The following is a 24,663-nucleotide window of genomic DNA, read 5'->3' as shown; positions in this document are numbered from 1 at the left end:
CCTCTTTCTGGTTAAGATAATTGCCTTTTCCTCCGCAATAAAAAGCGGCTGCTACTCCTACTTCGACTCACATCATTCCTGACGAAACAATTTTTTCTGTGCTCACGTTTCATATGTACCGGACGATCATGTCTCCAGATTTGTTTACGTTATGTTTTTGAATCTTTATATTTATCAATTTTTACAAATAGGGAAGTGCACTAGTGTTTCAAATGCACCGAACACATTTTTTAAATTAGAGTTTAGAATAACATAATGTCGTAAAACCACAGTTTAAATCCTAATAGTGAATACTTGATTCGAGATAACCGTCCGAAATATGTAAAAATTCAAAGGCCGCTAAAACGGGTGTCCTTGTTGAATATTGGCCGTGACGTCACAAGGCAGTAGCAGAAGGCAGCTTCTACGCCGTTTAGTTCTACCACTATTATTGCATAGAAAAATTACTGAATTTGAGGATATCCGTTTTTTGCTGTCATAAAATATCTTCAGAATATGTATGTGGCTGCTTCTCTTTTGAGTACAGGACTTCATCATTGCGTAATATATTAATATTCATTTACGTGTCAACTTCAAGTTTGGAAATAGTGCGAATAGCACATTGGATCTTTAATAAATAGATGATGGTATTTATTTTTCGCTGGGTATATTTTGGCACAATGCCTTTTATCATGCCAAAACTTTTTTGTAAGAAGTAAGTCAAACTAATAAACCAATTTCAGACGTTTGCTGCAAGACATATTCGTTGCGTATGTATTCACGCCGGCCGGAACGTTCGCCCTTCGCGACTAGAATCATGGGATGTGAGCCTTATTTCCGAGCTGGCTGGTTGTTGCAGTGGTTCGCTGTCCAGGATGGGTTCAAGAAAAGTTAATCTTGGTTGGGAGAAGGAAAATTCCAACGATTTACTAAATTTTGATGTATTTATGGTCACTGAATTTTTGAAAAAGGAGGACAGGTTACAGAAATGCGAGGCGTTAAGGCTAACAAGGGGAGACCACGTACCTTGCTCCGCCTTTTTCAATGCCGTATTTTTTATGGCCTTCGGAATGGTGAACACGTCTCTGAACTGATAGTGGTTCCATTGAATGGGCCTTAGTTTGCCTTTAATTAATTAATTTTCATGCGGTACTTTTCAAAAGCCATATATAATTTAAGAATATGAATAACTTCATAAGATATGTGAGGTGGAGTAGTGTTAGCGTGTGTGATTTCCACGCGGGGGCCCAGGGTTCGTGACTTCATTAAGGAAGTATATTTTGCTCTCTTCATTGTGATTCTACGGTGTCAAGTTAATCATTAATTTTAAATGCAGCAATCATAGACATAAGACAATATTTTTATCATCATAATGACGTTTAGGTATTTAAGCAGTGTCATTTCAAACGCAGACATTTCAAATGCCATATTTCTCGAACAGTTGTAATTCACATTACTACATAGGGAGTTTACTTACACAGTAACTATGTGCTAAAAGAACCATTCCGAAATATAATTTCAATTAACAAATAGGATGAAATAAAAGTTGATAACCCTGGACCGGGCGCGCTGGCGTATAAAATACGTAAATCTTCGAAAACCAAGGATTTCAACATTGTACGTAAATTCTGGGCTAGAATGGTCTCGTGTATTCCTACAATGTACTTTTACTGCCTGTATAGCGAGTTTTCAAAGTTCGAGGTATTGTAGCTAATATTTTTAGATAAGAGGAACCCGTCAACAGTGGAGTATACCCGCGCGACCTGCCGTGTACCTTTGTATCTGTATCACCCATAAATGTACTAATTACAACAAATAAAGATTAACTTTAACAAAAATCGTTTGTTATCATATATGCACATATCATGGGCAAAGTACGCATTTTTCCCGGTCGTGTAAAAATAACAGTCGCGCCATAATTCTTTAACCAAACTACTTTAAGTTTATACATTACATAGGTCTACGCGGAAGATGCTATATTTTGACTTAACACACTTTCTGATATGAATGAGGTACCTATTAATTAAATTATTATGATGCATATATCAATTTGATCTTACAATACTTTAAAAATGATCTTCAAAACGGAATATCATCGATAGGTAAGAGTCAGGAGCAGCCTTGAACCATTTATTCCCTATGGCTTGTGCTTTGGGCACGGGAATGAATATCTTCTCCAGGCTTTCTTCGACGTCGAGATGCAATTTGGAACAAAAAATCACTTATAATTCCTTTTTGAATTCATGTTTTCCGTACTAGCCGACATATTTTGGCAGCAAACTCCACCGATTCCCGGAAACTCGCCACGCTAAAGAAGGCGAGGGAATACAGCGATACTCCACTGCGCGCACTGCCTTGTGACGTCACATCTCAATCAAGATGGAGGCACTGTGTTTCAGCGCAACATGAATTTTTCCGACTTTCAAAACGTTTTAAAGTGCATACCCCAGATGCAGGAAAAAAGCGACTATACTAATATTTCGTTTTTAGGCTAAACTTTCAAGTTCGGCAATAAAAAAAATTAGTGCACTTCCCTATTGCGAATATTTGCAACGTTTATCACCTTACTATTCGTGAGAAAGTAAATGAGAGAGATTATTGAATAGAAGGAACGATAGTATTTCTTTGAATCTAGGGATCTTTAACATCCTCCCCGGTAAAAAAAACCTCGTTGTCTGATTTCCAGATGATAACGTCGAATTACCTAAAAGTGGCCTTGGAACTTCTTAATAATCGCCGGTAGCCTAAGTGAATGATTTGTTGGTTGTGCCGCCACTTTCGAGAGACAGAAACAGTTGTAGTATTTCGATAAGTTTACCGTTGGTTCATGTGTTTACCCCAGCAATGAGAAAGTAAGGGAATTCAAAGACAAATATGTATCAATCAAGAGGTCGCGGGTTGGAGTCCCGCCTCGGAAGGTTGCCCCTATCCAGGGCATTATTGTTCGCACGCGGGTAATTAACACATATTTTGAACACTCCGATTTAAAATGACCGATTTGTGTTGTATTTGGTGGCATGGGAATAAAATAAATGCAATAACATTTCTTCGGAAGAACGCAAATAATTAAATGAAGTCATTGACATCATCTTAGCGATCACGTATCGCTATAAATACATAGTTATAATTCTTTGTCTCGGGTTTGAATCCATGGAATCGACTTCACATAATGAAATGTTAAAAAATTGTAATTTCACATAAATTTATGAGGAATTAAAACCTTTTTTCAAATTTCATTAAATACTTAGTTTAATACATACCAAGTATTTGTCAGGGTCAATAATATATTTTCCCTTTTTTGCATAAGATAAGCAGGTCTGCGTAAAAAAAGTATATGTAGTAACCACGTTAAAATTTACTATCACGGGAATTATCATTATATACGAAATAGTTAAATATTGGCGAAATTCACCCTCTTATTCTCTGAATCACTAAAAAGTTTTTTCTCGTGCTACCTACCCTCACATCTCCTATGAAGGACTTTATAATGATCAAAAATGAAAAATTAAAGTGCAGCAATTCGAATTGCCGGCCTCGGTGGCGGCGGGGCAACGTTCTCGCCTGCCAAACAAGAGGTCGCGGGTTCGAGTCCCGCCTGGGTAGGTTTCCCCAGTCCAGGGCATGGTCGTTTGTGTACGTTTAATTATTACTTTGGTTGAACACCCCTGTGTAAAATGGCCAATGAGAGCTGTATCCGGTGGTTTGAGAATAAAAAAAAATAAAAAAAAATTTACGAGACGCAGTGAAAATAATTTGCCAGTAACCTAAATTTCGCGTAACAACCGAGTTTATGAAAATAGCAATCCTCTATTGAATATAACCCGGACTCCGATGATAAAAGGCGAACACAAGTACTCGGCCACCTAGCCATCGTACAATTTTAGAAATAGAAGAACTATTGGTGTACCAGTCTTTTGGCGTTCTTTGATTTCAATCTCTCTACAGTTAAGAACATCATATACATCGAAAATACCATTGCTTACAGTGTTTAAAGTTGAAGATATTACGAAAAGAAGTCTTGGTCGCACAGAATATACTTGTGACAGAAGAGGGCAAATCGAAAGTGCATTCTTCAATCATCGGTGGATTATGTGAATCACTGAGATTAGAACTCCTCCGCTTAGACGAGTTTTAACGCTATTCTGATCTCAATGTTTAATTCGTGATTCAGAAATATATGCTGCATCCCTCGGTAGGTTCTAAATTAGTATTATTCTGCCTGAGTCAACAATATAATGTAAATGGACCTAACTTTAATCCTCGAGCGGGCGCGCTGACGTATAATGTACGCCAATCTTCGAAAACCAAGGATTTCAACATTGTATGTACATTATGGGCTACGGTTGCCTCGAGTATTCTCACAATGTTATTTGACTGTCTATCGTGCGAGTTTTCAAAGCTCGAAGTATTGTAGCTAATTATTTTTTAGATCGGCAAGAGGAACCGACACCCATAGCGTACGAAGTACACCGCGCGACCGGCCGTGTAACTCGTGCTTTGCTTTTCTTGAATGGCCTCGTGTATTCTTACAAGTCATTTTGACTGTCTATGCGTAAGTTTTTAAAGCACCTAGTATTTTAGCAATTTTTATTTAGATCGTCATGAGGAGCCCGACACCCGTGGCGTATACATTACGCCTCACGACCGGCCGTATACCACCTGTGTACCTTTATATCCGTATCACCTGTAAATGTACAAGCATGAACAATTTACTATAAATAAAGATAAATTTTAACAAAAATCGAATGTTATCATATAAATGCATGTAAAGTGGACAAAGTACGCCACGCGCCCGGTCGTGTAAAAATATCGGGTGCATCCACTCGAGGGTTAATAATAAAGCGAATCCATCGTTATTTTTGCTTCGGAGGAAATTCCCATTATTAATGATGTAGTAAGGTAATGGTTCCATGCAAGAAATAGATTTCCATGTTAACAAGTCATATCAAAATCTGGTGGTGGATAACGATACGCGAATGGGTGACCGATAGGCTATGAATTCAATTTTAAGGAGGTCGATTATCTGCAGATTATAGAGAGAGCCTACAAGTATTTTATCTCTACAATAGTCTAGAGATAACATGACTCCTTAACATTGAATTTATATACACTCGGTCATAGCTTTCCGCGTATCATTATCCACCCCAAGATTTTCAAAGGACAAGTCAATAATGAAATCTATTCCTTGCATGATGCTATTAATATTCAAGCAAATAAATAGTATTAAAATGGTGTTTCCTCCAAAGCAATAATAACGATGGATTCGCTTTATTCTTAACGTTATTTCCATTTATATAATCTTGTCTGCAAACAGAATACTACCGTCGCAAAGGTTTCTCGATCTTACCGAGGGATACAGCATGCTTCGTAACTTAGCGAAGAGTAATGAAAAAATTTCTCTCCATACCGACGAAATTCGTTAAAAATGAGTCACAGAGTAGCAACATTCACCACGCAGTCGGCATGGAAGATAGAGAACGGAAATATTTCGTTATGGTGACTTCACGAGTTACAGAATAGGCTTACGATGAATTTTGCTGCTCACGAATACCATCTAAACCAGGTGAGATCGTGTGTCGAATCGAGCATAAGTTGAACCCATCCTAAAGTGATGGTCTACTGAATATTAAATCAATGGTTCGAGAGTTTACTTTGTGGAATCGAGACATGATAGATTAAAAAGTAAACTTTGTTGTATTCCACGCAGTATTTATTAAAATACTCAACCGGATTCAACCTATTCATGTCATTATCATGAGGTTAAGATTAAAATGTGAACTTTGTTGTATTCCATAAAGTGTTTAATTAAAGACTCAACCGGTTTCAACCTTTTCAGGTCATCATCAAGAGGTGAATTCATCTCTTGATAATGACCTGAAAAGGTTGAAACCGGTCGAATCTTTAACTAAATACTTTATGGAATACACCAAAGTTTTTGTTTTAATCCAATGCATACGTTCTTGAAATTTTTAACGTGCTAATGCAAAATTCTTGTAGTGCGATTAAGCTGAGACTCATCACTCGTCTCGATTCTACTTCTTTATCTCGGGCGATATTCTGCACCCACTTCCCCCATCCCCAGCATGTGGCGTCGTCCGCGGAGATAAGTTCTCCTGCACATCCGCCTCCGCGCTCATGCTCGGCGTTGCAGAGGAAGCGATGCGGGGGATGTAGACGCAATCGCTTTGTTGTGACTCTACAGATCACAACTATAGTGTGTATACCGTAAGTTGGCGCACGGGTTCGCGAAGTACCAGTTATTTATTAGCCGTTATACTGCATGTTTTGTTTTTACTTTCGACCATTTCGTTATTTATGATCGGAGCACTTCGTGTTTTATATCATTCTTCTAAGCTTTTTTAGTACTTTACAAATATGCTATTTAGATTGAGATATTATGAGAAAGTAAAAACAGTTAATAATTCTATAAGAGATGCTAGTTGCCTTCGTCGGGGGGAGGAAAGGGACGGGCGAACGGACCCGCCAGCTACCAGTGTCGGTCCCATACAGTTTTTTTTTGTCGGTCCTTTCCTCCCCTCCTTTGCTCGCGGCTCAGGTACTTCGCGAGCCCGTGCGCCAACTTACGGTATACACACTATAGACTGTTCATTTTATCTTTGTTGGTCAGCTGGTGTGGCCACAGAATAAGGGAATTCCGTAGGTTCTTATTCTGTGGTGTGGCTAAAGAGAGTGGGAGTTAGGGGAGGGAAATTTCTTTACATGTTTCTTTTCCGATTGTTTTAACCAGGGATGGCAATAGAAACTAAACGAAAGTCGAAACCAGTAAAATGTCAATAGTTTCGTTCCCGAGTGCGAAATTTAGAAACGAAACGAAATGGATTTAAATCCGGGGAACTAAACCCAGGGTCGAAATGAAATCGGAGTCAAAACTACTTCGGGTCAAAGTAAAACTGGGACGAAACGAAACACAGATAATGTTTCGTACCGCCGATAATATTGAAAATCTCTATGGGATTTCTTTTTCCTATATTAATTTGACAATGGGAAACGTTTGTTCCTACAGGAAACTTTTATGTTCCTATAGGAAACTTTTATGTTCCTATAGGAAAATTATATGTTCCTATAGGAAATTTTTAATTTTTCTATAGGAAATTCAAATTTTCCTATAGGAACATAATTCCTACAGGAAAATTTGATTGTTCATATAGGAACATAATATTTTCCTGTAGGAACATAAAAATTTCCTATAGGAACAAACGTTTCCCATTGTCAAATTACTATAGGAAAATGAAATCCCATAGAAATTTTCAATAGGGCGGTTGGACCACGTGCTTCACCTCCGAACGGTTTAGTTTCGACCCACACACCAAGTACGAAGTATGGTTGAATGAAGTGGAGGTTCGGCCTACCGCCATTAGATGCATGGGGCACTCATTTTTTTACCACTAACAAGAGAACGGTGAACGCAAACTGACCACTCGATTTTTAATGTCAATGTTTTAACATCTCTACACGCATGCCAAACGTATTGGGTCGAAACTATTCTCTCTTATCCCCGTCCACTCAACTTTTGTGATCGAAACTTAACTATGAGAAGTGGAGTTTCGATTTTTTTTAGTTTCGTTCCCGGTAGTAAAGTTTCGTCCCGGGTCGAAACTAAATTCCTTGGTAATTTTAATTTCGTTCAGGAACGAAAATAAACCTAGGCCTCGTATTTTTGTTTCCCTCCGGGTCGGAACGAAATATTTTCGTTTCGTTTCACTAGCCATCCCTGGTTTAAATCCGATGATAGAATTTCAATAATAAAATAAAAAAATCTTTGTTTTATTCCACCAATTTATTGAAAGGTATTACTAGTTTCGACGCAGCGGCGTCATTGCCATGTGGCGGCACGATACGAATCGCGCGCCACTATATCGAGCGCCGACCGGTCGTCAATTGTTCAGATGCCTCACTGACGCCACCGCCAGGTGGCAGGCACGACGACCCACGCCACTACAGGTCAGCGCCATGACAGTCACACCCGATCCGTCCTACGTGAAGGATGCCTTCACCGCGCTCAACGACTTGTCTCGTCTTTATCATATCTCTGTATTGGACGACCAATAAATCGTTGTTTTTTTCCCGATTCCGGCGTTTATGTGTGTAAATACCCTAATCCTCCTCAACCAGATGCAAAGGGTCAAATCAAAGGCTTGGTGCTTGTATTCGTACCCTGGATCAAGATCAAAATAACAAAAAAACGGAAACCGTATCCAAATATTTTACTTATTCTTTTTTTCTCTGCGGGACAGTTTTCATTGGACAACTGAATTATATGGACCAAAAAAATTGTCAAACATGATCCTTAAAAAATAGTTTTAGATATATAATAGTAATTCAGGCTTAAATTTCTCCATAAATTTAGTACCTACCTTAATTTTTACAAAAGTTTTTATCCACACTTTAAAACCCGGCTATATTTCAAAATTTTCTGGTATGGCACTGTGCATTACTCTGTACTCGATGACATGATCCGGGGGGTCTGGATCCCATCCTCCCGAAATATAAAAAAGCAATTACTTTGCTTCATAAGAGCAAACAAAATATTGAAAAATCATGAATTTACAAAAGATTTCTTTGAAAAATGAAGTTTTTTATTGTGAAAAGTGTTAAATTAGTTAAAAAACCCTCTACTTAGTACCCTGTTTATACAAACTTTTCGTCCTGATTTTGTCCCCCTCAAATGAAATTCCTGGCTACCCGACCGACCACACCTGCAACCATCCCCAACGACATTTATTGGTCATTTCTTTCCTGCATCCGTACTGTACTGGTCGCGAACTCACCATGTTCCAAGTTACTCAGCTGTAAGCTGTTTAACGGTGTTACTATTAAAATACTCCAGTATACCGTGAAGTATATCACTCTAAACACGAGCGGCCTTTTTTGCAGTGATAGCCAACCACATTGCTACCAGGCATTCAGGCCTTGTAGTTGGTCAAAAATTCCTCAATACTAGCAGCTTTTACCACAGTCCAATCAACTCTGAATGAGGTTGGAATTTTCAAAGCTTAGGATTTCTTGTTAGAGATGACATGGTCCCTTGAATCCATTAAGCAACAAAGGGACGATTGTACCTAGTGTTACTTTGGAATCTTCTGAGTCCTATCATGTTGCTGTGATGATTCATCAGTTAGATAAAATCTTCTGTTAACTATCCTGAGCATTATAATTTGGTGAATTCAGTGTGAAGTGATGTCACTTTTGTAAAATAAATTTGTTTTCATTGCTGTGTGTTTGTGCAAGTACATATTTGTTTAGCCTTGGTGGAGGGTTAAATTGCATTACCTAGATATATAACTTGAGTGCCAGGGAAGAATTGCTGGGCATAATTATAATTACATCCCCACATTGCCGTAACTATAGGAGGGAATGAGGGGATATATTCCCCCCCCCCCCCCAAGGTTCCGAGAAATAAAATAAATTATTAAACCTATTGTCTATTTTGACACGCATTGACTGAATCTGCTTAAAGTTAAATCTTAAGTGGAAAAATAATGTAAAATATATTTCCAGGCTTGTCGTTTTCTTAAATTTGCCATTGACCCCTCCTTCCCCCCCCAATCTCCCGTGTTGCCACCCCTAGCGATGGGGGAAAGGGGAAGGGCCATCCCCCCAAAGAATATTTTATGTCACAGCATCCCTACATGAAGTAGGTAGTGACCTGTGATAAAAATGGAGGGATGGGTTGTCGTAGAGTTCATTCTGGCCATGGAGGATGATGTGCCAGACTGCAAGAGGCAGGGCATACTTTGTGGCTTTCAGAGTATGAAGGAACCCTGATGTTTTCCTACACTCTTATAATGAGTAATAGACAGATATACTTCATCACTGCCAGCCATTAACTGCTAAACCCATCCTGGAGTAAGTTTCGGGTTAAGAAATTTCTTAACTGTGTTCATTGCGACTACATTTGGTTATTCTTGATATCTTCTAAAAAGTACAGAATTTTGGAAGAATACAGAACCCACTCCAAGTTGTGGTTCAGCCATTAATACTTACACCAGTGGCTCTACAGGTTGGTTATTCTCAAATTTCTGTTTCCTTAGGGGAAATCAGTTTGCGAAATTGAGTTTGTTCCCAGACATTCATTAAATGTTTCCTCTTTAGTCCTATGTTGTTCAATTGAAATCCTCATTTTCTGACCTAATTGGTAGCGGGGTGAAGCACATTTTACAATCATAATCGCTTGTCTAACTGACCAGCCATAAGTCCCATGAAATACTAAGCAAGTATATTGTATGCCTTCTCTCAAGATGTATCAGGTTCCTATTCTCCTCCTCCTGCTTTGTATTGCATTCATGCACCTCCCCCCCTTGCGGGGCCACCTGCATTGCCTGACATTGAAGAACCACAATTGTAACTTTTTCATATCATAAGATAGCATTATCTTATGCATGTGTAAAATCAGCTTAAATAAAACTTAATCAAACTTTGCATGCGACTTATTTTTCATTCTGATAAAAGTATACATAGCTCAAGAAATATTTTGTGCCCGCCCTTGAGTTTTTTCTGTATCCGCTTCTGGCAAAAGGTTCCAAATGTGGCATTTAATTTCCCATTGAGGACTTGTCAATGCATGGGTGTACCCAGAGAGGGGCAGGGGGGGGGGGGGCAGCTGCCCCCTCCTAGAAGCAAAAATCGGAAGTCTTTAAGCAAAATTAGAACTGAATTGAAACAAAAACATACGACAAATTTACTTTAAACCCACGATAAATGATATTTATTAGTATAAGATATGTAACTAAAATTAAAATATTTTTTCAAGGAAATAATCTCATAAACTAACGTCATAACTTGATTTGCCCCCACCCTAGATCATGGCTTGCCCCCCCCCCCCTTTGTTATGATGATCCTGGGTACGCCCTTGTGTCAATGGATAAATGGATATGAAGCTATGGAGAAGAATCTTAATGATGTGGCATTCAGGTAGTTAGTGGTATGGTGAGATGAATTGCCTGCATATAGCATATTCCTCTTGCTTCTATGACTTATGATACCTTAACTTCTCAGAAAGTTGTATTAGAGATTTAGGATGGGACATAGCTAGTGATTACCTTCAACGGGATGCTGTTTATTTGCAATTTGCTCTGGTAAAATGCTTCACATACAAACGAGTCCCAACCTGGAGTAAGTTGAGTTTCAAAGATTATAGGCTGGATAAATTAATAGTATATGATAAGTAATTCATTTGCTTTTATATTTCAACCCCATGAATTTTTTAAATCCTCTTATGCCAGTGGTAACTTATTGTAACCTCTCATGGTAACTGGCATTTTCGGTAAGTTTTAAGCAAGAAGTTTATTATGCCGATTCAAGCTAGTATTCAGCTGTTCTGAATTCATGTGAGGAAGGAGTTGATGTGAAATCAGTGTAAATTAATTGATTTTGTGAAGCAATAAACAAAATGGCAAGTTGTTTTATTTAATATTTGGAATTGGCCATGGCATTTTCTATAATCTTTACTTCATTTAGTTAAAGTTATTCAAGTAATGAGTGGTATAATGTTCAACCTTAAATTAACTTCATTTATCTTGGTTTTATATGTAAAATCATACTACTATGGAAGAAGGAGGAGAGTTAATCCTCCTTCTTCCATGATACTGCCTTATGAACAATTTATCCCATGATCTTTTTCATTGTTGTAAATTGTTTGAACTTGTGGATGCGGGGCACATCTAGGAATTAAGGCTATAGGGGGTTTTAGGAGCAACTAATACTGGGTGGTATGGCATACAGGAGGTGTGGGTGCCCTCCCCCAGAAAATTGTTAAGATAAATGGTTCAAAATGGTGAGTTTTACGGCTTTCTGAGGGATATTTTATTTATCCTTACACTATTCTATTGGTAATATTTATCCAATTAAGTAAAATGGAGTAAATTTTAAAATTTCTGAGTTCTGGGGGGAGGGGTTTATCCCCAACATATCCCCCCTCTTGCTGTGCCCCTGTGTGTAGGTGGGTTTCAAATTCAAAGATTTATTCAGTAATAAAAAAAACACATCAGTGTTAGAAGGCTATTTGACTTGTGTCAGCCTCAAGAGAACAGTATATGTAACGCACAATGACATTATGTAATAGTAAACTAAATTAACATTTTTCTCATAAGTGATACAGGGGAGACTATGCTTAGTCAATGATGCTCAACCGAGATCTGATTAAATCATTAATTATTTAAAAATATATGGAATTGAGAATTAAATGGTAGGAAAAATTGTTTGAGAATTTTACAAAAGATTTATTAACAGTAATTTTGTTTGTTTGGCTAACAGTTGTTTTCCCGAATTCATATTAATGACATTCTACCTCAAATCTGAATATATGATTGTGAAGTGGTAAATGAATTTTGCTTTTCATTAAAGAATCTATGCCTTATGTAAGGTCATGTTTCAGAACTTAAAGTTAGTTAGTTGAATGGAAATTGTGAATTGCATTGCATGATGACTCATATCAAGGATATAACTTGAATGCTCTCTTCCAAAGGCCTTCATATTATGACCTGGAAAACACTTTGTGACAGCTTCTTTAATTTATTTTAAATATAGTTATTTCTTTCAATGAAAGATTTTTACTTGACACTGAGTGCTTGTAAAGCTGTTACTCATTTGAGTAAATGGGCTAAGATGTGTTTATCTCCTTATGATGGTGTAAAGTGAGGGAAAATACCATGATATATTTCATTAATCCTAATGCAATCCAATTCACAATTTCCATTCAATTAACAGACTTTAAGTTGTGACATATGCCCTAATATAAGGCATAGATTCTTTGATGAAAGGCAAAATTCATCAACCACTTCACAACCATGTTGATACCTCCACTGCAAAAATGCTCTACAATCACCCACCGAATCAAATCCGCTCATTTAGTAGGCCAACATTACGAATCCACTCAGCTGGCAGTGTCCGGAGCATAAACGCTCACCTCTTAATCTCCAAGCTTCAGAGGTGAGCGTTTATGCTCCAGCTACTGCAAGCTGAGGGGATTCGTATTGTTGGGCCACTAGATGAGCAGATTTGATTCAGTGGGCCATTGTTAAGTGTTTTTGCACTGGAGGAATCGATGTATTCAGATTTGAGGGGGAGGGAATATTCAAGTAATAATGATTAGGAAAATCATGCTGTAAATAAAAATTTCATTAAAAGTTCTCAAAACATTTTTCTCAACAATAAATTCTCAATTCCATATATTTTTAAATACGTAATTATTCAATTAGACCTCTGTTGAGCATCCTTTATGGTTTGCTTCCTCTTTTCCCTTGTATTTGCTTACTGCAGCCACTCTGCCACTGCCTTCCCAAACTTCTTTTATTTTTTGAGTAGTTGGCTAAGCTTGGTCTCTCCTGTATCACTTCTGGAATGAAAAATTTGAATTTAGTTCACTTTAATAAAATGGCATTACACATTTCATATCCTGTTCTCTTGAGGCTGACATATACCAATAGCCTTAAGGGTAAGAATTCCTAGATTGAGATGTGTTTTTTAAATACTGAATAAATCTTTGAATTTGAAACCCACTTCCAAAAGTTCAAAAATTGCACAACAATATAAAAAATCCTATGACATAATAGGGATTAACTGTCCTGGCAGTAGTACCATTTTAGATCAAAAATTAAGATAAATTAAGGCTACTTAACATGGAAAATTATATTAGGTATTACTTGAATAAATTTATATAAATGAAGTAAAGGTGAGAAAAAAATGCCATGACACAATCCAAATATTGAATAACTCAACTTGCCATTTTGAATATTGATACACAAAATCAATTAATTTACTCTGATTTTACATTAACTCCCTCCTCGCATGAATTTAGAACAGCAGAATAGTAGGAAAAGCTACAAAATAAACTTCTAGCTGAAAACTTATCCAAAATGCCAATTACCACAAGAGGTATAACGCCAGGTTAAAAAAAAAATTCAATTGGTTGAAATATAAAGGCCAATGAATTACTTACCAAATATTAATTTATCCAGCCTTCAATCTTAGAAACTCAACTCTGGGATGGAGAGGACCAATGTTAAAAAATTTCATACCTGAATAAAACAATTGAAGATTGGAACAGATTGCCTGCAGAGTTATTTGAGCCCTTTCCTAGTAATGTAAAAATATTTCAGAAAAAGCTGAAAAAGTATTAATTTTTTTAGAAATTTTAATTAAATTTTAAAATTTGTACAACTGTCTAGTTGATATGTGACTTTGTGGGGATGTTGTGTTTTTCTTTTTTGTATATACATGTTACCACCTGGCCAGTTGCCAAATTGTATCTTATGCAATAATAATAATAATAACTCTTGTGCATGTGAAGTATTTCCCCAGAGCATCTGTCATTGCAAAGCTCAGCATCTCATTGGCAGCAGTCTCTAGCCAAGCCCCATCGTGAATCTTCAAACACCTGAAGAAGGATTTGGTGCTTTCCCGGCGAATGCTGTTAATAAAGTATTCACGGGAAATCAGCCGGGTAAGGATGGACATTGCTGCCAACATGCCATATATAATATAATGACGATGGACTCAGGACGATGCCAGAGAAGGCCATTGAAACGTTGGCAGCAATGCCCATCCTTACCTGGCTGATTTCCCGTGAATACTTTTTCAATACACCTATCTGGAAAGTAAAGGGATCATAGATCACAGCAGTAAGAGCAGTGGCGGATACAGATGGGGGGCGCATGGGGCACGCGCCCCCCCTTGCGGGTCCGGCTGTATTGCCGAACATTGCAAAACCACAATTGTAACTTTTTTATATCATAAGATGGCATTGTCTTTTACATGTTTAAAATCACTTTAAATAAAATTTTCATATACTTTGCCTGTGACTTGATCATCTCTTATTAACGTAAAAGTTAAGACAACTCAAGATATGTTGCACCCCCCCCTTGAGTGTTTTCTGTATCCGCCACTGAGTAAGAGCAATATGCAATTAAACTAGCTTACAGGCAATCTATCTCTGCCTACCACTAACTCCCTGAATGCCATATCTTTAAGATTCTTCTCCATAGCTTAAATGAAAACACTGTATATGTCAATTGGTAGTAATGCATATAGCTACTTCCTTTATTTGTTTTTTCAGATTGGTTTATTACTATGTTAATTGTACTGCTCACCACTTTAATAATTTGTATGTTCCAAAGGAGTTAAAACTCCTAGAGCAATAAATGAGTTAATTATTATTATTATAGCTTCATATTCATCGACAGTCCTCGATGGGAAATTAAAGTTCCACATTCAGGACCTCATGCACATGTGCTGGTCTTTCCTCGAGGTTGTTCCACTGTCAATACCAGCGATTGTGTAGTCTCTACCACTTTATGTAGAGGCACATTAGTGGTATCCACTCTTTTTAATAAGATATCAATCAAGCCTTTTTTAGATGATCAGATGCACTTTTTAAATTATTTTTCAAACCTTCTGCACAATTTATAGCATTAAATTGAGATTTACATTTATATTCCTCTCAGCCAAAGCTGCATCCCCCACCACTGGAAAATGCATCTGAAATAAAAAATAAATATGTATACAATGTGAAGCAGGAGGAAGAGAATAGGAATCTCATACATCTTGAAAAAAGGTATATGATATACTGGCTTTATATTTCACAGGACTTATGGCCATTCAGTTAGAAATTTGGCTGTGATTGTAAAATGTGCTTCACCCCACCAACAATGAGGCCAGAAAGTGAGGATTTCAAAAGAACAACATAGGACTAATAACTGTAACTTCATACAAATGTCTATGAACAAACACTGTAGATTTGTGGAATACTTCACCTAGAAGTATATTTAAAAAATTCTAATTTGTGAACTGATTTTCCCACTAGAAATGCAAATTAGTGGATAACCAACCTGAGGTACTGGTACATATAAGCATTAATGGCTGAACTAAATATGTTGGAGAGGTTTTTATATTATTAATAAAATCAGCAGAAAATTATGAATTTTTTAAATCGTGCACAGTAAACTTTTGGCTTTCTGTAGGCTGAGGAGTTTTATGCCTTGCTGTGGGTTCTGCATATGGCACAACTGGAATTAATACAGTAATAACTATCAAATGCGAAATCACAAAGCAGTGACTGATCATAACAAAGAAGCATTATAAATATTTCACCTTCTACCATCTTTGGAGGAGATAACATTTTCCTCCTCAGGTAATAATCAGTATTATCATTGCTGTTATATTTTGCATATGCCCTCTTCTGTGTCTGACCTCACCCAAGAAGGGCCTTATCACCATCCACATAACCTTTGATTTAAAAATGCAGTGGTCAACACAATGCAAACTTCAATAAATACAAAACCTCGCCTTGAAGTGGAGTTCTTAGTCAATAACTAAAATTTTCCACGCTCTAAAGTCTACTCCTACACACATGAAGAGGAATATATTGTTGACAGAGGTAGTCGCTCAATTCTTGTCTGGTAAATGAATAGTAGAGATGGCCTGCAGGATGGAACTCTAACTGTAGGCTGGGTGTGGCACTTCAAACCCTTCCACGGGTTACGAGGGAACCCGGCACATTGAGGCTAGAAGGACCAAGATCGTATGGCTATCTAGAAGAGCTTAGGAAAAATAATGGATTTTGGGGAATTCAGGGAGTCAGTACATATATAAAAAGAGCCACCACCATCACTTAGGGCTTCCAAAGCCGTCTTGCTAGCAAAAAGCTCCTGTGTAAACACCACTAGATGGATGTAACTTTGCCTTGATGACTCCAAGGAGGGGAGAGAATGCTGCAAATGCACAGACAGAGTTGCATTTCGATCTGTCCATGTAAAACAGGGATGAAGTTGGGGTGGTTCCACCTAAACAATAGGGTAGTTTCCTTCATCAAAGAAAACGATAGGCATTGATTGCGATTCGTTGCCCACCATTAGTGTATTCATGATACACAAATTATTTGGTTTTTGAAATACCGGTTTAGACGAATGGCAAGGGTCAAATTTTATCCTCATTTGAAAAAGGCCAGATTGGCGCCCATGCGATTCCGCTCCGCGTGACGTCACAGGGACCTAGTTTCTACACGAGAGGATAGGAGTTATACATCGTCTGAGGTTACCAATGCATGCATGAGGCACAGAGCTCAGGGAAACATGTCTTAATAATCACCTATTAAAACTGGCTAAGGTCAGAAAGTTTTCTTCGCTTGATAAGGTATTAATAAACCTTTTTTAAGCCATGCGCTACCAGACAGGAAGGTACTCAGCTATCCGCTAGCATCCTGCGTCCTATCAGCGCTCAGAGCCTCGATCAAGGTCACTTCACAAGGAGAGAGGGGGAACCAGAAATGCGGCGCACGGACTTTCCTACTTACGCGTCGCGTTTTTGCGCGCTTGAAATTTTTCACTTTTCATTTAATCGCGAAAAATAGATATCGTCATTTAAAAATCTAAAAGCGCGAAATACGTACTCCAGGAGCAATAATCTTTCGATTTAGGCAATAAAAAAATAATAGGAAACCACCCTATTGTAACAGTTTAAAACTCTGATTCTAATTTGCCATTTCAATTAATAGGTTTTCCTCGCGTAACTTCTTTATGGATATCATATCTCCAGGTATGGCAGTAAAAAGCACTCCACGTATTTAAAAATGAAGATTCATTGGTCAGGGTTTCCCCTTCTTTTACACATTCCATAACCAAGAATTTATTTCCCTTTTTATAAACACTAACTCTCCCGTCCACATCCAGACAGGATCTTTTGAGTTAGCTGGAAGAGCTAAGTCATCCATTCCATTCCCTTAAATACATCCCCTAAGCTTTCAACCCTCCACCAAACCACACATTTGGGTCCCACATGCGGCAGGAATGTGGGTCGCCAGGTCTACTCTAGGGGATGTAGCGCTCTTGAGACAATAGCATATGGGTTTCAGGTTGGGTCTTTGGCACCATGAGCCCACCAAATCCATGCACCTACGACCTACCTACGCACACTCTCACCCCCCAAGCACTTGCCACCCATATGGATTGTCTGTGCGGAAAGCCCTCAAGGCTCCTGGGTACCTCGGCCAAAAATTATGTTGTAGACGTCTAGGCGGATTCGTATGAGGCCACTGTTATGCTATCCAAGTAATATCTTAATGCTAAATTAGGAAGAATAAACATTGATAATTGAAATAAGTGTCACAATTTTTCATTTCTCGTTTTATCAAGCTGAAATATTGTAAATAAAATAAGAGAGATGGACCGAAAGAGAGAGAGAGATAGACTGCTTATACAAATGAAGTAAGAGAGATAGACTATAGAACAGATAGATTCAGAAATCGGTAAATATGGACAATGACCTTTCACTTGTCAAAAGGACAACATTATATCGTCTTCTTGAGGACATAGGCTTCGGGTTCGAACGCAGAAGAAAATGAAGCATCCTCATCCACAGGAATGTTATCATTCATTGGCGGATATTTATTTTAGGCAGCTAAAAATATTGCCATGAACAGAGGATCATTCCCTGTAAACCATAATGGTTGCCACAACGTTGCAGCAACGTCTCACGGCAACCAACTGGGAGTTCCATGCAACGTTGTGACAACGTCTTATTTACTGCCAAACGTCCTCCGTACTACGTTTTCACAACGTCTTCACAACATCTTTGCAACGTGACACGTAACATGATTGCAACCTGCCTGCAACCTTCTGTAAACCATATAGGTTGCCACAACGTTGCAGCTACGTCTCACGTCAACCAATTTACTGCCAAAATTTAATCCTTACTACATTTTCACAAATCTTCGCCACCAGAAGCGTAACGTGATGCAACCTTTAATAAATAATACTTTAAATTGTGTCGTTTCAAAGGAAATTTTTTTATTATTCCTTGTTTACAATTTGTTTTCCTTTCCTCCACCCTCTGATGCCTTGACTCAGCGTGCCTGAACCAGTCAATTGCCTTCTCCTTTATGTGCTTATGGCCATATTCCTTTAATGTGGGCTTGCAACGGAAAGTATCTGAAATTAAATTTTAGTAAGGATTTTAGACACAAGTAGTTTTATTGAACAGTTCCCATTTTGAAATAATTTTATAAGCACAACATACCAATAATACAGGCACACGTTCTGGTGGCACAGAACTGGATTTTTTTAGTGTTCATTTCGGAATGGCCGAAAAATGAAAATCTCCGACCAAGGTTATTGGTAAATAGGTGGTATAACATGCCGAAAACACCCTCAGTAATGTTATTCCGACCTCGTCTGCATAACTCTACAGTCTGAAAAATCAGAGGAATTTTTACAACACAAAAAAACTCACAAATAGCTACTTATAAAAGCCCATCAAACAAATGACACTCAAAAGTTTTATTTTACCAGAGCTGCGTGGAATGGCTTTTTGAGGAGTTCCACCTCCAGGGCATCAAATTCTTCCATTGTATCCATGGGGAATTTCCAGATCAATAATAAGTCGTTGTCACTTTCATCTGGCATCTGGCAGTTCGACTTAGCTCTTTTCAAAGCCCGAATTTCCTTTAAAATTTCCAGCTGCGTCTTCTCAATTCTCTTTAAATACTGAAGAAGGTCTTCAGAAATAACTATGGGACCAGAAGAAGTTTACATTACTAAAAAATATGTATAATGTACTTTTCATCTTATTATAAAGGTGAGAAGTAAATTGACTATAATATAATTAAGACAGTAGTTTTTATAGGGCGATTTTTAAATAGATGCACATAACCAATAAGATGTGATGGTCAGCTGATGAAATCAGCAGGATTAGTATTGCACTTGCCACCTAGGTCAGAGCCCACAAATTTGGACTTTCTATGAGGCAAGAGTTGGAAAATTACTTCATATGAAATGACAAACAAGGGTTTGAGACACGAGCTTGGCTGCATATACTTAGTCATTTTCTTGAGCGATTCTATTATCATTACTGTCATTACATGAGATCTTGAAATGACCTCGATAATTAAGGCGTAAGCAGTTAATTTTCCCACAAAATCCACCTGATAAATTTAAGGCTGGAGAGTGGTTTCTTTACTTTAGAGAAATAAAAGTTTAGTCCAAATGTTAATGAAATAAGCAAGCACAACAATAATTGAATGTCATTCAAAGAAAACAGAAATTATCTCATGATATTTTTTAGAACAGCCAATCTTGAAAATCATAGGAATGGTAATAAAAATAATCGAATGCTAGGGTTGTATTGAAAGGGAGAGTACTAACTTTGAATACAACCCAAGAGACTAGAGAGCATAATTCAATTCTGGGCGCTGGACAGCACAAAATAACAAAAGTAATGTCCTTGCAAGAATTTCAACAAAATGCAAGGATGGATTGCTGATAGCTCTCAAGGAAAATACCTAAGCTACTGACATATGTTGGTCTCATTGAAGTATTTAATTAATAGAAATTTGAAAACTTTACTTACAGCTTAGAGCCAAATGAATGTGTGTCTGTCCAAACTTTATGTTCCCTTTAAGGCCTTCCAATAAATAATATTTTGCAATATCATCTAAGAATGATGCTCTCAACCCACGCCTTGTTGCATCTGGTGGAGTAGAACCCCCAACTCTTTTCAAAAAATCAATCTGAAATAAAAATTATTATATTAGGGATAATTCATTGAACCAAAGGCTGTACACATCCACTATGACAATTTTACATGAAGAATACTGGGTGTCCCATTTATCTTGATCACCCGAAATAACTTTTTGTCCAGATGGAAATTCAAAAATGTGTCAAGCAAATGTTCATTAGCCGTCAGGGGGACATTAATTAGCATGATTGACTTCCTTGTAGCTTTATTATTTACAAAGATATGAACAGCGGTATGTCTTTTTAAAATGGCACCCTATATTTTTTATTTGGCAGTTCATTTCCTCTCCTAAAGACTTATTCAAAAATGTAGCACAGTGGACCATTAACATAAACACAGTGTTATGAAAAATGTCTGACTCAATAGCACTTAGTGCAGGAAGGCGGGTATTGGAACTACTCCACCAGTCATTCATAAAAAATATAGGGTGTCATTTAAAAAAGACACACTCTTCAAATCTTTGTAGAAACAAAGATACAAGGAAGGCAGTCATGCTGATTAATGTCCCCCTGAGGGCTTATGAACATTAGCTTGACACATTTTTGAACTTCCATCTGAACAAAAAGTTATTTCGGGTGGTCAAGATAAATGGGATACCCTGCATAATTGGAATCAAGATCAAACAGTCTGCTTGCTTAGAAGAAAACAATATTAGGGAGCCAACGCATCTCAAAGTCTTTGATCACTCTATTGAAAAGTGCTTCAAGCAAACATAAAGGAAGATGAATCTAAACCATTTCCTATACTGGGCTGGGTATTAATAATATTACCACAGATAAACTGATATTCACTTTATCATTATGGCCCAATGGTTTTATCCCTGAGTAATGTGCACAAATAGACTTGCCTCCAACAAATCAAATCCCATTACTTATCCCCTCTTTAACAAAATCACAGTGACATCTTTAACTACAAAAAATTATCAAAAATGAGACACAAAATTGATTGAAATGTTTTCATACAATTGTATCCATAGACGAAACCTGGATTAATGTTGGAAAATCAGTGGAAAAAAATAGACTTGGCACAACAAAAAATAGAATCTCCACATCAGGGTTTCCTTGCTTTCATCCCCCACTTCCCGAGAAGGACGATTTGCAATTGCACATGCACGGACAGAAAAAGGGTTCATAAAAGGAGCATCGAATGTGTTTCCATGCGAGAAGAACTCCATGGATGAGCATGACTAAGTTGATGCCCAATTTTACGAGAGCTGGTTTCAGCACTCAGGTCTTGCAATTCTAACCAAAGGCTCTATTGTATTGGTAGATCATTATTGCATTTTATGCCAAAATATCTCTTAATTCACGCAGTTCTTCGTGCGATCCATCCTCCTTTTTGAACTACACCATTTTGGCAATCTATTATATGAGGTTGCATACGCTTTTAGGATGCCTGCCGGCGGAGCGGAAGCTTGGCAACCCTGTTCTCCATAAGGACCGTACTGACAACTAAATGAGGAACGCTCTATACCATATTTTCGACATAGATGATGTTCTCAATTTTAGAGGAATTGACATTCAAAAACGCCAAAATACAGGTACACCAAGGCGCCTACTTCTAACGCAGGATAGTAAGATGGCTCGCTGTCCGAGTGGTTTGGTTCAGCTTTTATCATCGGAGTCCGAGTTTTATTCAATCAAGGGTTACCATTTCCATCAACCTTGTTAATACGCGCAATTTAGGTTACCGGCAAATTAGTTCCACTGCGCCTCGCAAATTCGAATAACTACACTTTGATTGTGCGGAAAATCCACAAAGAAAAAAATCATTCGCCTTGACCGGGATTCCAACTCGGATCCCACGATTTCCAGCAGGGTGCTTTAGCCAGTTAATCTACCGAGGCGTCATTCTCTAGTGTGGAAATTTGTGGACAATACCGGATAAGGTGGTATGGAATGCTAAGCATATTATGCGACTATAATCTATTCACTTAATGTGTGCGGGTGAGCTTTCGTGAGAGCCCGGACACTCTCGGAAGGTTTCGCTGATAGGGGAGGGGAACTACCGAGAGAAAGAGAGAGAGAGATAGAGAGGAGGAGCGAACATGACGTTGCCAAATGTACTATCGTTTTCAAAAGTATGTATACCATTTTTCCGAACTGACGGCGGCTGGGTGGAAAATAGAAACTAGCCAATGAGAAGCGCTGCCCCTTCCACCTCTCCGTTCCCCTCCATCCCCTTCCCTTTTCCTCTCAGCTCCCCTCCCTCCGGCCGACCGGCGTTGCCATCCTTGGGAATAACGGTACTTTCGGGGGCGGCAGAACGAGTGCTGTGCGATCTCCAAAGATTCGGCTTGGCAACACTGCTACCTGGAGAGCGATGTGCACTGCTCGGAGTTCGGAGAGAGACTGCGGACTCTTCCTCACTTTCTCCTGTCGCTCTTCTGTGATTGGCTAGAAGAGTGGGTGGGTTTCGAGCACGCTCAAAGTCAGCCGCCGTCAGTTCAGAAAAATGGTATAGACACCCATGAGCTCCACTTAACTGATGTGGTCGGGTCGGTAAAAACTGGGAAGGTTGGTACATGAGGTAGCCTGAATTCCCCACCTGTACGCCACCAAGAGCCGACGAGGACGGACGAGGGGGCGATCGGGATAGCGAGACGAGTCAAATTAAAGGCTCAAATGCCCGAGAGGATAGAATGCACTGAGGAAACTCACGTCCACGCACAGGTTGGGTAGTCGGAGTATTTTCTTGCGGCCTCCGTGGCGAGGTTTTTCCCATCTTTAGATTCATATTTTGACTTGCCATTAACGTCTCACCAAGTCGTTGCTCCGTAGACGATTAGGATCATTCTGTGCGCGGTAGATGCGGTAGAGTTGTAGGGGGTTCGCATCCGAAGTAATTACATTTTTTTCATTTTGTAAAAGAATCATTCTTTACATCAACGTAGTAGACACAGTTGACTTAAGAAAAAAATCAATACTGATTTTTTTAAAACGACTTTATTATTAAAATGGTGACTCTATATATCTAAGTTAACAAATTATTTTCTGAACGGATTTATTCACGGTGAAGAAATCAGGTCGGGAGGTGGCAGTGGTTGTGTCCTCGTGTCCTTTCGGATAATTACTGCCAAATCTCCGTTGAATAAAATTCCTACTCATAGTAACTACAATTTTCACTGAATAACCAAATACACTCGTAGTTGAAATCATTTTGAGAATACTAGAGTAGAACAAATATTCGCAATTCGATTGATAATCATAGTTTTCAAATTTGTAGTACTCGATTACGAAAAAGAGAGGGAAGTTAGGGGTGCTAAATAAATAAAAAGTTACATTTTTCAGTTAATTAATATTTAATAGCGTCACCCGCTGCCTCAACAACTTTTTGAAGACGTTTGGGTATTGATGCCACTAAATTTTCACATGTATGAGGCCGTCTTCGAAATGCATTCCACAAGTCGTGGAAATGCACCTCTGGCTCATCCAGTGTTGTGGCGCCCCTCGGCTGCCATTCTTTTACCATCATTCCCCATAGGTTCTCTATGGGATTCAGGTCTGGTGAATGAGCCGGCCATGGTGTAGCTTCTATCTCTTCGTATCTATGAAAAAAATTGTCCACTATAGCTGCCTTATGAACGGGATAGTTGTCTTGAACGAAAGAGACCTGTCCTTCAGGAACAACCTCCCTGATCTAGGGGACCAAGTTTTCCTCTAAAATACGGACATACTCTTACGCGTTCATTCTGGCAGATGTCCGTACTAGAGGACCTGGACCGGCAGCAGTCATACAGCCCCAAAAACTTATCTTATCTTAACTTAGGATATCCGTTCTGATCCGCGACTCCTTAGTATGTTTTCCGATTCATAGCTAATAAGAGAGGACCTATAACTGTTACATATATTATTATTATAGAAAAGTGTCTTTCAATTTCCCTAAGATTAAACATATTTTAAGTATTAACTCCTTCAAGTATTTATGGCTCATAATTGTCTTTAAAGCACTCGTAAAAAAGATTCTGTAAAAAAGATTATTCATTTTTCAATTTACAACTTTAAATTATTTACTACTTCTCCCACTCGAGAGAGAAATCATTAATGAACAAAATCCAGGAAATAGATCAAAACAATCAGAATATAGCATATGAAGCTACAGGCGTCTTACCTCGTATTACGAGGACGCCACAAATGCACTCTGCCGTTGCAGTCACTT

The sequence above is a fragment of the Ischnura elegans genome, chromosome 3 (genome assembly GCF_921293095.1).
Source record: "Ischnura elegans chromosome 3, ioIscEleg1.1, whole genome shotgun sequence".
Taxonomy (NCBI): domain Eukaryota; kingdom Metazoa; phylum Arthropoda; class Insecta; order Odonata; family Coenagrionidae; genus Ischnura; species Ischnura elegans.
The sequence above is the reverse complement of the archived record's forward strand: the minus strand, read 5'-3'. Positions refer to the sequence as shown.